Below are 18,061 nucleotides of genomic sequence, written 5' to 3' on the forward strand. Positions count from 1 at the left end.
AGCGAACAGACACGAAACAAGTCTTCAAAATGGTGTTTTTACAAACACCATATAAATCCAAAAAATGTATTCACATGCCGACTGCACACTGATGTGCTACACAACATTACTATCCAAAGCCTCCGTAGCGTGATGGTAATATAGACAATGAACACATGATGCCATGGGTTTTTTCTCAGCACTTGTAAAAGTTCGCAATAGATAATGCCTAATTTTCCAGAAATCTTGCAACAAAAATATAGCCTAACAATATCACCATTAATTTAAATTGTCTATTGATGTAAATGTATAACACTAGAGTATGAACATCTTGTGTTATTTGACCTCCCGTTGCAGTCATCGATGGCCTTGCTGTGGAGAAACGTCTGGAAGCAGGACTTCATCATAGGACACATGGGGCAGGACGTGTAGCCTTATATGGTGTTACCGGGTTGTTAGCGATGCTAATTCACTGTCCTTATGGACGCGCTCATTTACACACACATCACTCACCATGTTAACGTTGGTCATTCACACAGTTATCTGACGTTCAGAGAGTTTGCTGAATGTGACGAGCTCACCAAACGGAAACAAGGAGGAGAAAGTTAAGATAAGAATACCAGATATATATGCTCCATGAGTTAATGGTTTCAATAACTGTGCCACAAGTACCAGTTTTTGTGTCTTGGCAATAACAAAAAACGAATATATTTCTAACTATGTGCAGTGTCATGGATGGTAGAGTCTATGGCTTTTTAAACAGCAATAAATAATTCAACAGCTGACAAAGTTAGATGAGATTTTTTTTACACAACACACACCTCTATCTGCATGCATTTACCAACTGATCTTGCATCCTTCCAGGTTAATACAATGCTCTAAAGACCAGCTGAGGGCAACACTGGAGATCCACCATGTTTATCGGTATGTTTTTGCCCCAACAAGCAGCGCTGACTGTCTCAGGCGACAGGAAGAAGTGTAACTGGTGGAAACATCAAGGCTGGAAGTTCATCCTTTTGATATCAGCCCTGCAGCTCTCCGTGCCTAATGACTGTAGGTTATGGTGATTGCTGATGAGCACAAAGGGAAATACAAATGGTCACAGACTACTACACCAGCTGGCTCTTTTAGGATGCTGCCGAGAGGGAATAAAATGGACAGATTGTTCCTCCACAAGGAAAACTATCTATAGGCTACAAATTAAGATTAAAGAGTAAAGGATTATATAATTGGAGTGTCATACATCCTTTTAAACCTGCGTAGACCAATGTTTCCTCCTAACACATGTTTCATCATGTGTTCTGGATAGTGTGCTGGATATAAACACATTGGTTTTAATTCGTCATATGTTCATAATGACCCATCTGTGGTGATTACAGCTCAATACTGCTCATTCTCCCACATTCATTCTCCCCTCGGTGAATCTATAATCCTGCCTTTTATCTCCTTGTGAATTATCTTGAGGTGTTGCATTGTATGCAGATTCTTTGAATTATAACATGGGTGGAGACTATGTGAATTATCTTGAAATTTCACTAACAAGAGAAAAAAAAAACATTCTGTTTCTTTGAAAATGTGAATCATTTAGTTTTTGTAATTGGTGTTTTATTACTATCAGCATTAAGTCAGCAGAAACTCTGTGTTTAAAGGTGATAATCCATTATTTTGGCAGCAGAAACCCCCTGATCCAGTGGTTTTTAATGGCTAAGGAGCAATCTTTGTTTCTACACCTATCAGAGGGGAGGCTACTGCCAGCGGGGAGTTCCAGCTAGTCTTGCATAGCCAGGCCTCCACTGCGCTGTGTCAGCGCTACAGAAAGGTCTGGGTCCGCACATTATCATTGTTATAAGGAAAAAATCACTCTGGATTGTTTCTTTTTAACCAACCATAATCTTCTTGGCGCTCTGCACAGGACAGCCTTTTAGATGCCTAACCCTATCCATTCTTTGCCAGAACCACAACATTTCCCTAACCTCAACCATGCCCTAGTTGAAAGTGAGAACTTTAAAAACATTGCGGTTGAACCTAAACATTTTTTTCAAAAGTTGCATGGAACTTTTTTGTTATACAATATCATGTCTTTTAAGTTTTTCTACAGCAGACATTTTTAGACTTGTGGACAAGCATAAATACGTTTTTAGAAAGCCCAAACTAAAATACAACTGAGGCCAGGGAAAAACATTGACATTGTACGTTTCTGCCACATACAGATACGTTGAATATCAATGTTTTTGCATTCGGTCAAAGCAGGTGATGTAGTATATTTTGCGAATATTATTTAAAATGATGGGATTTAAGTTCACGCAGGGTGGGAGGGAGTAGAGGTCGATGGGTCAAACACGCAAACACAAGACTTTCACCCAGGAGACCGCTGTTCATGTTCCATGTGAAGCCAAATGTAAGTGTTGACTTTAACCTTGTTGTGTTACTTAGTCTGATGCGTTATGTTATTTTACGTAATACGCTATCATTTTAACACAAACCATGATTTTTGTTGCCTAAACCTAACCATTTGTCGAGGTGCGTTTCTGCAAGCATGCTCCGAGGCTGATATGAAACATGTTTATGAAAAATTGTTTTGGTTTACAAAAGGCAACATTCAAAGTATTCAATTCCTGTGGTTTGCAGAAACGTACAATGATATCATTTCTTCTGGCAACTGAGGACAAATGTAAAGAGAACACCAATCAGGGCTGCAGCTTGACCTGCTATTAATTAACAAGCAGTCAAATAGAGTATCAGTACATTAGAGCTAGACAGATAAATTAGACAGGCTGATATATCAGCTGCTAGTAGCTTATTGAAAACATATCGGTTTCTGAGTGTTTATTGGCTGATGAGCAAGAAAAAAAATCGCTGTACAAAATTGCCAAATTAGGTTTGAGGTAATTTAATAATATTAAACTCACTTCAAACTTCAATTAAACTCAATTCAATTTATTTTTGTATGGCCCAAAATCACAAGATGCCTCAGATAATAACCTTAATAAATAGTTTGTTTATGTTATCGGCGTATGTTGAGCTTATAGAGAGTCTGCTCATATCTATTTGGGTACGACACAGCCCTGAGAGTCAAATTCAAAGGGAACCTTTAAAACCTGATCTGATCCAATTTAGACCTGTGAAGATCTCTATTCTAGTCTTCTACGTCAAACTGCACCATTACTGCTACATAGAGCAACATCAACAGTGTCTGTACGGCTATATGGCCCAAGAGGTACGAGAAAGAATGTGTCTTTTGTTCTTAATGTGGGTGAAACGACCCTTTAAATTACGCTCTTAAAAGGCAAGTCTGATTACACCGTCTCTTCTTTTTAAGGGAGCGAATCCTCCCCAGTCATGTCCTATCAGAGACATTAAAGATGATAAGTGTTGCATCTCCTCATGGCACACAGCATTAAGCAGACATATTGTATTGGATTAATGGTGCTGCAATGGACAGGGACCGCATGGCTCACAGACACTTATCAACCAGTTCTGTATTGTGTGTGTGTGTGTGTGTGTGTGTGTGTGTGTGTGTGTGTGTGTGTGTGTGTGTGTGTGTGTGTGTGTGTGTGTGTGTGTGTGTGTGTCTCCTGCGGCAACCTTCTCACCGCATCCTCTCCTGTCCCCGCCTGGACTCACCATCCATTCGCAGGGAATCGATGTCCTGCCAATAGCAGAAATGGATTTTTGAGGATGTTGCAGAAGGTAATATGCAGGCCTGGGCCGTCTGATTTGTATGTACCCTCTCGGACTATGAATCCACAACAAGGTGGGAAGCTTCACAAATCAGAGGAAAATGTTCTTGTGTGCCAAAATGAGGGCAGAGAATATGACCTCTGGCTTCACAGCAACTTCACATTGTAAAAAGAGAACGTATACCTACACACGTACACCTTTTTCCCCAAAACACGAGGAAATCTGCTAAAAATAAGCGACAGACTCCTTTTATCATTGTGAGTTTAACTGTGAAAATGCCATAGTTAATTATTGTTTTCATATCCGTTAATTATTCTGTCCTCTCAGACCAGAGTTGGTGATTGTTGGAAAAGTGGAAAGATGAGTTTTATTTTCTTTGAATAAAGTGTGTTTTCTGGTGGCTTAGAGGAGACAGGTTAGACAGGTTTGGTACCTTAATACATTTTATTATTTGTAAACACTATTTACATTTTTGTCCAGTAGGAAAGGGTCTATACATATACTTGCAACATTTTTTTTTTTAAAGTGCCATTAACGTCTGTTGTCTGTTTTTTCAGATAATCACCACATATGATCTAAACTAGCAGTCCTTGTATGACCTTTTTCTTCTTCCTAAGCCACTGCTTCATATCATTTCAGTCACTCGATTGAACCATGACACCGACTCATACAGCGTCGTTTCACAACTTTTACAACATTGTTGCCCCTCACTGGCTCAGCTCCCGGGGTTACCCAGTAAAAGCTTTAGAGCATTAACACAAACAAGACTTGGACTCAGTGGAATAAACAGCGTTGTCCTTTATTCCCCAGCCAAAACATTCCTGTTTCTAACGAGAGACAAAAGAAACCCAATAGATGTAAGAGCCTGTGTTTAGTGCTCTAGGTGAACAAGTAAGAGTTGACGAGAGGAAGGAAGTCAAAAAAATAAAAGCCAATGCAAGAAAGGATTGAAAGTGTCTCCAGATAAATAAGTTTCCCAGTAAAATAATACTTTATTGGTATTCCATCATAGCACACAGCAGACATGGGGTCAGGAGCAATCAGTTTCACAGAGAGGAGTTTAACATCTGAGTTCAGCATCTTTCAATTTTCAACTCTTTTTGGCATGTTTGTGTCTCAGCCTGCCATTAATTGCAAAACCGTCCACCCATAACAATGTGAGCTTGTGAGATACAGACTGCAGCCTCAATCAAAGCCAGTCCTTCACAAGGCAAAAAAAAAGCTGCCTACAGAAATAGACCAGTGGTTACTTAGGATTCCATTTCCAATTCATGAATTGAATTTCAAGCAGTGCCCCAAATTGGCTGAGCCTGACCACAGCTCTGCTCTGTATTGTCATGGCATTTGAAAAGCAGTAATTGGATAATCCATTTAAAGATGCCGATGGAAACCCCAAACTCACAGCAATGATGGATCTCCCAAATTAATTTGGAGAGCGGATAATATTGTCATCTCTAACAAGATGTACAGTAACCTTGACGGCATCAATCAAGCTGCACAGTGTGTGAAAGTGTGAGAAAATCCTCCTGTTCAGGACTTCTGCTCAGAGATTTCAAGTTCACTTCTTCAATCTAAAGGTTGCTTGTTATTTATTCCCCTGACACTGGACTTTATCTTCTTATTATTTATAGTTTATGCCCCTCTTCCCAGTTTTCGATGGCACCTCAGTCTTTATTGCTCTATCCTTAATTCACTTAATGCAAATATAAAAGCCACAAAATGACATTTTCTTACAGTATAGCTAATTGGCCCACGAAGAAACTTGTGTGGCTTGTTAGAATTGTAGTTCTCAGTGAACAACACAGGAAGAAGGAGGGATTTCTCTGTCTGTTCAAGGAGGCATTTCACCACACAGGGACTTCATTCATAAGCTTCAGGAAATGTGCATATTTTGCACACAAAGCCGGCTCTCACCAGCAGCATTCAGATTCTTCTGAGATGAGTTCTGCCTTCCTAGAAATGGAGGAACATCCTCCTGGGGTGAAATTACTCTCCCATAAAGTGCTGGTGATTGGACACATAATCAGTTGTGCTTCTAATATTTAGAGCAGAAACTGAATCTGGCTGCTGTTTATCCACCATATTTTATTCAGCCAGAGAAGCCATTAGCTTCTCTTCATTTCCTCAAGAAGAATACAGGCAGAGTGGTGAGAGTAGATATTTCAGGGGCTGTCACTGCGGTTTCCTGCTAACATCGAGAGATGTCATATCCACATCAGCAGTGATGGAAGAAAAAAAGTTTTGAAAAGCCAGGTACAGAGGACTGGATCCTTTTTCATCCATTTAAAGGTCCAAATGAGTGACTGTTTTAAAAGCTTTCCTACCGGGGCTGAAATATTAATATTTGCTGCTCAGGGACATTACCAGTATCCGCGGAGTGAGGCATCGATAATTATTAATGAATCTCATTTTCAGGCCACTGTGCTGGATGTTCAATGTGCCTGCGACCTTCAGAGGGAAAGCAAAGCACAGCGTCGCCTTCAATCAGGAGTCAGTAGAGTAGAAATGAGCAATCTGTTACAATTCGCTTATTGCAGTTGGAGCTCATCTTACTGATTTGTTTATCTCAGCAGTTGTGCTCTAGATGACTTATTCATGAACATCTGGAAACCACGTCACTCCATGAAGATGCCATCCTTGTATTTGAATAGACTGATCAGGCTCTTTTATACTCAATGATGCTTCGGGCAACAACATCATTTGAATCAGCCAGTGTCACAGAGAATCATTGTTAGAGTAAGCATGAGGTCCTTGAAGAGAATAACGTACAGTCCATATTTACAAATGGCATCAGAACGGATCGGCTCTAGTTTTATTTTTAAACTTAAAACTAGTGTGCAATAGAACTCACAAGTGCGGTAGTTCCTCTGCTTTGTAGTAAGACTACGTAACTTTTGCTGAACGGCCACTGTGGCTAAAAGTGGCAATTACAGGACGGCCCACTAGATTTCCTGTCAAATGTATATTTCGTAACAATGTAAAAAATGACTGTGTGAAATTCAATATGTGTTACTCAGTGACAAATCCATAGATACCTTTTACCATAGTATAAAGAGTGAGAAAGTCCACTTAGGTAGGATGGGTCAAATAAATACAGGACTTTCACCCAGAAGATCGCTGTTCATGTCCTGTGTGAAGTCAATGTTGACTAATTTTACCTCATTAGTTTTGTTTCAGAACTTACGTACTTAACTGACAGTTACGTATCAAACGTACGTATTTTAACCCAAACCACAATTTTGTATTGCCGTAAGTAAAACTAATCTCTAAGTAAACAAACATTGGCATTTCATTTTGAAAAGACACAATGCATTTTGTGTCATATCAGAGCCTTCTAGCTGGCCTGGCCATACGTGATTGGTCAGTGGGCTAGCGTGACATGTTGGGCGGTGACAATCCCAACATCTGCTGCCTCTGTGGTGCGGACATTTTCAGCCTCAAACGCATTAAAACGTATTCAAGACATACAACTGGGGAGGCTCGACTGTCTTCACTGGCGTCCATGAATCAAGAAGTACGTCTTACTGGAATTAAAACGCACGGATATACTGAACAACCGTGAGATTAGGGCTGCAACTAACAATTATTTTAATAATCGATTAATTTGTTGATTATTTTTTCAGATAATTTAATTATTCATTAAATTATTACCATCATTGTAGTAAGTGCAAGTTACGTTCATTCATACACCACATTTAAACACAGCTTAAGATGACCAAGAACTTTAAGAAAGAACTTTAAAATGAAATTAAAAAGTACAACACACACAAATATATTTGTCAACAATAACCGATATGGGACAAAGCACAGAATATATATACATGACAACGGATTGAAAAATAAATGGGCCAAAAAAGGCGAGTGAATAAAAACTTGTCTTTATTCTTGCAAACTATACCACCCCTGCTTTACTACTGTTATTAACGAGCTAACGCTAACTTGTCATGCTTGTCAAGCTGGATAACGAGTAAACACCAGCACCAGAAGAGCTACTGGAGGGACGTTATGTTCCTTACTTCAAAACGGAACAAAAGTAGGATTCTGTAGTGACTTACCCTGCTGTTGAATTCCCTTCCTCCTCATCAAGGACTCCAACATGTTTACATTTTAGGTGCTGAATCATCACCGTGGTGCTCCCGTGCCATGCCATGTCGCACACACTTTCGATTTATTTAGTGTGAAATGCTCCCACACCTTGGATGACTTAGGTCGTACTGATTTCTCTGCCTCCACCATGTGTTTCAGAACAACGTTACGGGTCTCTCCGATGGTCTTTCCTCTACCTTTTTTGCTTTGCTCTGCTCCGCACTCAACTCAACTTTTTTTTTTTTTACACTCAAACATCTCTGCGACTTATTGAGTGGCGTAATAGTCGTGCTACACAATGAATCGATAAAGAAATTCGTTGCCAACTCTTTTAATAATCAACTTTTATTGATTTGTTGTTGCAGCCCTACGTGAGATTAAACTCTTTATTAACAAAGAAAGGAGGATGGAATCTGTCTTCAAATAGTGAACAGCAGCTTTGGTAAGTGCAGTTTTTTTTTTTTTTTCAACTGCAGTAGCTTTAATATGCTTATATATTATTATTTGTACAACTTGTTTTTGTGAAGATGGATTTTTGTTTGGTTTTATATGTGATAGGATCTATTGTTACGTCCTATGTTGTGCTGGGACACATTTAGTCATGGTACAAAAACAAGAAGACACGTGAAGCGGCATAAGTCTATATACTCTGCGCAAAGTGTTAAAGGTAAAGTGTTAAAGTGATCATCTTCATGTGTTTTCAAGTGGACTCATTTCCCTCTCGGTGTTTTCAGACAAATAAATCCATCAGTAATCAGAAGTAAGGTGTTTCCTGGAGGGAGTGATAGGAGCGTTACTACTGTGTTAATTTGTCTATGGTGTCATTTTTTATGATTAGGTTAACCCTCTAACCCCGAACAGAACCCAATTTGGTCCTAGAGGGGGGGGACGACGAAAGAGTGTACACATGTAGTACAAAGTACTTCTGAGAACGCATAAAAGTGTTTTTTATGACACATCATATACCCACGTAACGAAGAAATTCTGATCAAATGGACCATGTAACCTATTTTAATCACTCAAAAACATATATATACACAAAGTACTACAAGATACCACAAGTACTACCACAATTTCACCTATTTTTCGCAAGGAGAAGGCGAGCTATGTTCTCCGTTACCGATCCCAGCCACGACCTACGGCACTTTCACAGACAAACCGCATATCAAAGAGCACGAGGACTCCACACTGAATCCAACCATATCTTCCAAATTCTTCTCCCTCAAACCATTAAAAAGTTACTATTGATCTGCCCCAGAGTATCACACAGCCAAACATCAATAAAATTGAAACGCTTTGCACCTCGAGATGTTTTCTGGATGAAAACCGCCCCCCCCAAAAAATTAATCTTTTCAGCCATTTGCTCTCGGTGTCTCTCTACGAGCGTCTATGATGAAAGGGTAAACTTATCAGTTTTGGCCAATGGGCTTGACCCTTGGGGGCGAGCCTCATGTTTTTGTATTTTTACAGGCTTAAAATTCTGTCAATCAACTCAAAGAATGTACCATTAGACGCGTTAGACTCTTCCGGGTTCAAATCTGTGTCACATGCGCAAATCGGCCAATCACAGGCTGTGTGAGGTTCAATTGAAGTCTGTGAAACTGAAATTCAGATGAGGATGAGCCATGTTTTACAGGTTTATAGAGGACCCAGGCTCTTAAAATGATGCTAAACTGCTGTATTAGATAGATTGAACTATTGAACTATTGTTTTAGTGATAAAACAAGTGAAGTATATAGTTATATAGTATATCAAATTAGCATGGGAGACCTGGAGCAGCTGCATCCAAAATGAGAATTTGGCCTGATCGCGGCCGAACTTTCCATACAAAAGCATCTATTTTTCTATTGTGCTTTCATTTTATCAAAGTAAAAACAGTATGTAGAGACTATTGACATGTTGTACTATGATTGTGGAGTTTTTTAGGCTTACTGCTGCATTATTTCCAATACAAATCAACAATAAAAGTGCTTTTTTTCCTAGGCGAACCTGAACATTTTAAATTTTTGCTGTGTGTTATCTTCATTCAGCATCAACCAGTAACATATACACTGATATGTACACATCTTAACAAAGCTCACATTAGTTTGTGTTATTATGCCATTTAAATTATTCAAATAGACTTTGTAGTTCGAGAGAAAAGCTCTTTTCAGTGTGGGTATGACATTTTCGAGCAGAGGCCTCAAAATAGGCTTAGGGGTTATTGTTCCCTCTGATGAATAATATTTGAATGGCCCGTGCTCTTCAGTGTGTGGTGGAATGCGTGTTTTAGAGCCGCAGTTTTGCTGAATTGATTTTGACTAAATGCATTGTCCGTTAATGACGCAGCATCCCGTCATGCGCATGATCGTATCTGCACTCTGCAGTTAGTGTATTTGTAGGTGTTGAGCTTAATTTTTACACCAAACAAATAATAACCCGTAGCTGTGGCGTCATAATGAGGTTATTAGGAGCTGGTTCAACTTTAGTAGGACAGCACTGAAGGCCCAGGTATAAAATGCACGGCCCGCCACTGGCTGACATGAAAGAACAATTGAAACAAACTCCTGAAGACCTCTCTCCATGAAGATGGCTAAAGAGCAAACCTCTACTTCTTCTACTCTGTTTACTGGTGGACCTATAGCGCCAACTTCTGACCAAACGTTGGTACGTACGCTGTAGCCCAGTTTATTCGCTTCAAACCAGTTGATGGCAACACGCAAAATTTGCATTCCTCTTTTCAACATTTCGAAAGATCGCTGTTGGGAACGAAAAGGAGCATGTTTGAGTTGTCAGCAAATATAAAAAAAATAAATGATTGACATCAATAGAATTGTTAATGTCAGTAAGATTATTAACAATTATTAATAATAATGGAGCAGCACCCTGAGAACAGGGACCAATAACCAAACTACAAAATAAGTCTCATAATTAGTATTCACTCACAATGTCAATAGTCAAAGTACTATTCCACATACAGAGTGAACAGTGAAGGGTTGAATTCGAGCACAGGCCACATATCCAGCTGTTATCACAATGCACATGCACAAAGCAATCACAGAAAGCTGCTCTTTAAAGTATAACAGAGTTTATTAAATTCTAATAACATTGATCAAATTAAATAGTATCTAAAACTAACAACAACTACTATACGTTTGAGCATGCTATCTAAAATCAACAATCAATCTCTGGTGAGAGAGAGAGAGTGTGTGTGTGTGTATGTGTGCATGCATGTAGTTGTGTGTGGGGGGGAGAAGTGATAAAACAGCTCAGACAATGGCAGATGCAATATAAAACGTGGAACGTCACGTGGGACTACACATTGAAGAGACCACAAAATGGCACGAGACTACAAAATGGCGAGAGACAATAGAGTTTGCGTTATCTACACGTGTCTGAGGTACTTAGCTCAACCCGTAAATACATGTAACTAACGCTATATGTGTGTGTGTGGGTTAGTAGACGAAGAGAGAAAGCAAACAAAACAAAATAAATCCTTCAAAATAAAGCACATCTTTACCGCCGCGATAAAATACGGAAATTGCGATTCTACCACACAGAAGTTCGGCTGACGAAGTTTAATTTGTCCGGCCGTGATCCTGATTACTTTTACTGATAAAACCACGACCTCCCACTCCACTCACGGTGACCGATCTATCTCTAAACAGTTGTAACATTATGAAATACACAGTAACGGGACTCGGTCGTCCGCGAGCATATACACAACAACACGTTAGAACAATCCAGTAACTTAAGCAAAACACAAACAAAGTAATAAACACACAATTACCTAACTAAGCCCAGACAACAAGTAAGCCCTTACTGTGAGATGGCTGTTTAATGGTCCTAAGCCGAAGTCTTTTCCTTTGTTCAGCAGAACATGGTCAGCACAAGCACATAGTCAAAAGCTTATAGTCAAAAGCTGATAAGTGCTTTGATCTGAGCAACGATGCCTCTCTTCTTTGGCAGGATAATGATCAATGTGTGTATATTGTCTTATTTTTCTTGGAAAATATACTGCAGTTAACAGATAACTGATTCATTTGTTCTGGAGGTTGAAATTGCACCAACTACACCAACCGCTAACATGCACCTCCATGCAAATAAGTAAATTTGTAATTGACCTCACATCTGAGCAGAGCCACCAGCCTATGAGGACAATTATGAGGGGAGCCGTGCTAATTATGTCTTTAAGTTTCAGTGCCCTTTGCTACCCGGTCAACTTTGACCTGAGGAATAGTTTGCAACGGTACGATTGTGAAAAGTTCAATTAAACTGTAATATGTGGCAGGCACCGCAGAATAATTGCGAGACAGTGGGTGGTCTTTAAGTTGGGTTTGAGCATGCCTAATAAGCAGTCTGTCTCGCTTCTCACCAGCTATTAGCATCTGTTCCCTGATGTGAGACGTTGCTGAATAATAACAAGAATAGGAAAAAAAAAATCTCACTGTGTTTATTATTTATGATGTCTGGTGTCTTTAGATTTCGGAGAAAAATAATGAAGAAATGGTGTTTGCCTGCATTGGTTAACAATGCCTGAAAATGGACAGTCAGTTTCAAAACCACCTATTTAAAATACACAGAAATCACATACAGCTTTTACCTAGAAAGAAAAAGGCTGGATGTTTACTGAAATTGACTTACATGGTTGTTTCTACGGCAAAAGTACAACTCCCTAGCTCTTGTTAAACATCAGAGACATGCTTCGAAAAAACCTCTTCCACGTCTTTCATCTTTGCTAATATATTGGCTAGAATTAATGGAAATCTGCTGGATGGATATTAAGACACATCTGTTCTATCAAGGGGCATGTGCTCCTGGGGATTTCTATACCAATGCTTTTTTTCATCAATTCACTTAGTTGAAAAAAAACAGAAATAAAAAGATTCCATGACTGCACTACATTGACGGTGAGAAAGTACATGTTGTCCCATGCTGTCCTATACAGTAAGTTGATTGTTTTCGATCACCAAAATGGCACAAGCCATTGAGACTACACAAAAACAAATCACTGCAAAACTGGTGACAATTACCCTTGCGCCTCGGATTCATTCACCTGAGTCAAATAAATAACGTGCTTGTTTCTGAAAGGGGTTCACGGTAAACTATGGCCAGGATCGCCGTGCATATAACATGCTGAGTAATTGAGTCCACCGTGCATATTTATGACTAAATAAACACCCTGTCGGCTCCTGGATTTATTGGAGAGAGTTGTGATTTTGGCGGAGGCCCTGCTATGCAATCTATGACTTTATAAAAGGGCTTTAGCGAGCAAAACAGTCAATCTGTCATTCCGATTAGAATGGGATACATCAGCACGTTGGCTGCACCATCAACAGATCATGTTTCTGTAGGCAAGCTCTAAACGGTCCATGGAGAGGAGTTGATCACCATTGGTCAAATACCACAATAAGAATAAAGCAGAGCCGAGTGCTTCAGTGAGGGAACCGTTATTCATAAAATACACCAAAATACAGAAATGTAATCAAATTCTTTATATTTGTATGCTTAAAAGGAAACTGCTGATATTCAATTAAATTCATTTCAATTTGTTGCCGGTGTAGCGTGAGCGGGTCCTGCCCAACAGAAAGAAGGACAGGATCGCACCTAACACGATGGTAACTCCGTCAGTAGTCCGACCTCAGGGGATTAGTGTCCCTCTGTATGAGTCGGAAGTGTACCTTCGGCCTTTCATCTCACCCCGTAGCTGAATCGTTAGGATTTCGGAATTATTGTCTTTCTGAGAGTCTTATACGGCCATGTTCTAGGCGCTCTCAGTAGGATGTAACCAGGGGTGGGCTGGCCATAGGGGATTTCCCCGGTAGGCCGATGGGGTTGGGCTGGTCCAATGAACATTTTTCTTCCTCCAAAGTGGGGCGCGACAGAAAAAGTTTGAGAACCACTGGGCTAGAGTGATTGACATTAAAGTACAAAAATAGTGTATTTCAATTTAGCACATGTATTTAAAGTATACTTATCTAATATACTTTGAGTGTACCAACCAATAGTGGAAAGTTAAGTACAAAAAATTATACTTAGTACACGTAAATTGAATGTACTTAAGTGTACTTTTTTTCACCTGGGGTACTAATACTAAATACTACCATAGTTTGCTGATAGTGTTGTCTCAATGGTTTAACATACTAACATAATAATCCCTACTTACCATTCATGTAGGCTGAAGATGACAGCGCCAAAAAAAAAACATATATGATTTCTTTGTAATCATCCAAAATAATGTTAAGTGTATGGGTATTTTTCCAAGTAGGCCACTGAATGGTCGATACGTGCGATGCATTGAGTGGGCAACGCGCCGTGTATTGAGTGGGCAGGTCTGACAGTAACTCACGGGCCACTTTTTTCCCCCAGTCTGCCCCTAGATGTACCCTAACACCCCGTATGAGTAGTTATGTAGAACGTCTGTACCTTACTACTGACTATTTTAGTTTTCTCACCATTTTTGACTAACACTGCCAAGTCTTCACCCAGGGAATTTACCATCACATATGTATTGCACGTTTCCAAGACAGGGGAAGAGGGGTAACTTAATCTAAAATAACAGAGTCTTCAGTTTGAGTCCCAGTCACTTACAAATGGTAAGGCTGTGTTTTTATTAAAGTTTTCTCAAAACAGTTATATACAACAATTTTAACTCAAGGAAAGTCTATGTGGTGCAAAATATATCAGCCACTGTAAGCTGTCTTCTGAGAGCAGAAATGTCTCATAGGGTCTTCTATAAAAGAAGGGCATTCTAGTCTCTAAACTGGGGAAAAAGCTGCTCTCCTTCTGAGGGTCTTCCAGTCACCCTTCTCAGGGTGAAGACTTTAGTCACCCCTAAGGGTGAAGACTCCCTTCTCTCAGTTTTGCAGCTGCTTTTTATGCTGGTTTGAGGCTTGTACCTCCCTCAGACGTTCATGCGTCACTCACACAGGAGTCATCTTGTTTCTGGATCAACAACAGGATGTTTAACCGGTTTGATCCTGTTTGAACAGGATGAATTATATAAGCCTTGAGTGACTTCTAACATAAAAAGTTGTAAAAAGTGTAAACAAGTTATGTTGTGATGGTTTTAAAAGGCACACAAGTTATATGTGGTAACAGTTATACTTTCATGCTTTTATATTTTTGTACAATCTCTTAACACCGGCGCCTGAAGCTTCCCACTCATTTGCTGGCGAGGGTCCACCGGATGACGTGAAACGTGCCATTTAGCGTCGTCCAGCGGCGGCCTCTCGGTGCTTGCAGCATGGAGGAAGGTTGAACATTATTTGCATATACAATCATGAAAGTTATATAGTCCAACAAGTCACACTAAACATCTGGGTCTCCTGAATGCATGCACCCACTACCGTGTTGGTCAAATAGGAAACAAGTAGAGAAATTTCTTGCTCTGTTTCTTGAGTATGAAAAAAACACTCATTAGAACCCATAAATATCTGTATTGTAAAATTCCATACATTTTGAAGACAAGATGAACAGGTTAAAAAATGAACAAATTAAGCTCTAGTGTAAGTTCAGACTCTTGCATGCCTAAGCCCATAGCTTATTTATCATACATCTGCCATCACTCCTCATGCAGGCACACTCATTATTTCCTTGCTGTTATTGTTTGGGGCTGTCAATCATGATCAGCTGGTCTCTTCCATCCAATAGCACAACGACACAATGACATCGTTAGCCTATCATCTTGCTGCTGTCTCTCTTAAATATGACTGTCTCTCTACCTTCAGTATGTTTAAGCTGCTGTTACACAGCCCTCCACCTCCCCATCACCGCCCAGTCTTCGCAGATTCATCGGCTTCATCAACTCATCATTCCATCAGCCTCATCAGCCACCATCACCAGCAGTGTATGGACTCCACGGGGGGATTTATATTGTTGCCGCTCAGGCCAATCAAAACTCGATCACAAATCTCCTTGTGGAGTTCAAGTGCCAAAGAATTTCTGTGTAACTCTTTAACGCAGCATCTGTCATAATAAATGTTAACTACTAATCATTCACTTGTCTCTCCTGATTGAAATAGATATCACCATGAAACTTCCACAGATGATTATTTACAGTGGGGAAAAAAAGTATTTAGTCAGCCACCAATTGTGCAAGTTCTCCCACTTAAAAAGATGAGAGAGGCCTGTAATTTTCATCATAGGTACACCTCAACTATGAGAGACAGAATGAGAAAAGAAAATCACATTGTCTGATTTTTAAAGAATTTATTTGCAAATTATGGTGGAAAATAAGTATTTGGTCAATAACAAAAGTTCATCTCAATACTTTGTTATATACCCTTTGTTGGCAATGACAGAGGTCAAACGTTTTCTGTAAGTCTTCACAAGGTTTTCACACACTGTTGCTGGTATTTTGGCCCATTCCTCCATGCAGATCTCCTCTAGAGCAGTGATGTTTTGGGGCTGGCGCTGGGCAACACGGACTTTCAACTCCCTCCAAAGATTTTCTATGGGGTTGAGATCTGGAGACTGGCTAGGCCACTCCAGGACCTTGAAATGCTTCTTACGAAGCCACTCCTTCGTTGCCTGGGCGGTGTGTTTGGGATCATTGTCATGCTGAAAGACCCAGCCACGTTTCATCATCAATGCCCTTGCTGATGGAAGGAGGTTTTCACTCAAAATCTCACGATACATGGCCCCGTTCATTCTTTCCTTTACACGGATCAGTCGTCCTGGTCCCTTTGCAGAAAAACAGCCCCAAAGCATGATGTTTCCACCCCCATGCTTCACAGTAGGTATGGTGTTCTTTGGATGCAACTCAGCATTCTTTCTCCTCCAAACACGACTAGTTGAGTTTCTACCAAAAAGTTCTATTTTGGTTTCATCTGACCATATGACATTCTCCCAATCCTCTTCTGGATCATCCAAATGCTCTCTAGCAAACTTCAGACGGGCCTGGACCTGTATTGGCTTGAGCAGGGGGACACGTCTGGCACTGCAGGATTTGAGTCCCTGGCGGCGTAGTGTGTTACTGATGGTAGCCTTTGTTACTTTGGTCCCAGCTCTCTGCAGGTCATTCACTAGGTCCCCCCGTGTGGTTCTGGGATTTTTGCTCACCGTTCTTGTGATCATTTTGACCCCACGGGGTGAGATCTTGCGTGGAGGCCCAGATCGAGGGACATTATCAGTGGTCTTGTATGTCTTCCATTTTCTAATAATTGCTCCCACAGTTGATTTCTTCACACCAAGCTGCTTACCTATTGCAGATTCAGTCTTCCCAGCCTGGTGCAGGTCTACAATGTTGTTTCTGGTGTCCTTTGACAGCTCTTTGGTCTTGGCCATAGTGGAGTTTGGAGTGTGACTGTTTGAGGTTGTGGACAGGTGTCTTTTATACTGATAACGAGTTCAAATAGGTGCCATTAATACAGGTAACGAGTGGAGGACAGAGGAGCCTCTTAAAGAAGAAGTTACAGGTCTGTGAAAGCCAGAAATCTTGTTTGTATATCGGTGACCAAATACTTATTTTCCACCATCATTTGCAAATAAATTCTTTAAAAATCAGACAATGTGATTTTCTGGATTTTTTTTTCTCATTCTGTCTCTCATAGTTGAGGTATACCTATGATGATTTTACAGGCCTCTCTCATCTTTTTAAGTGGGAGAACTTGCACAATTGGTGGCTGACTAAATACTTTTTTTCCCCACTGTACATTCAGACAATGATTTTCTGTATTACAAGTTTTCGGAAATTTCATGTTTAAATTTGCAAATGACACATTTAGGCATTCAAGTGACTTTAGGAGAAACCAACAGATGCAAATCAAAGTCGTAAAATATACACTTAAATGTGTATTATGGATGTTTTCTTTCCACTAGACTGAAAGTCGCCCAAATACTCTAAGTTGACAAGGGCTTGAAAAACAATGTTTTTGCCTTGGGTGTCTCCCATGTAGTTGACGCTGCATAACATTGTTGGGTTGAGCAGAGTTGGGTGATCTATTTCAATGAGCTTCAACTACTGTGTCCCATTAAGTAGATGAGCCAATGCTCTGTTCAACTGGGTCTCACTCCCGACTCGACAAAAAGCAACGGTTGGTAAGTGTCCCTCTGCCTCCGATTCTGATGCAATAGGCTTTCAGCTAACTCGAATATAAAACCCACCTGGTCATTATTAGCTGTCAGATCAACTGCGTTGTTTATTAAAGAGCAAGATAGTCCACGCAGGGCGGATGGGAGGGAAGGCGGATGGGTTCAACAAACAGGACTATGATCCAGGAAACCGCTGTTTATGTGCCAAGCTAAATTAAAGATAAACATCGACATATTGTCAAGGTAATCATTGGTCAGTCAAATTAACGTCAACCCTGCTCTTTTCTTAAACCAAACTAAG

This window comes from Pholis gunnellus (assembly GCF_910591455.1).
Source record: "Pholis gunnellus genome assembly, chromosome: 5".
NCBI classification, from domain to species: Eukaryota; Metazoa; Chordata; class Actinopteri; order Perciformes; family Pholidae; genus Pholis; species Pholis gunnellus.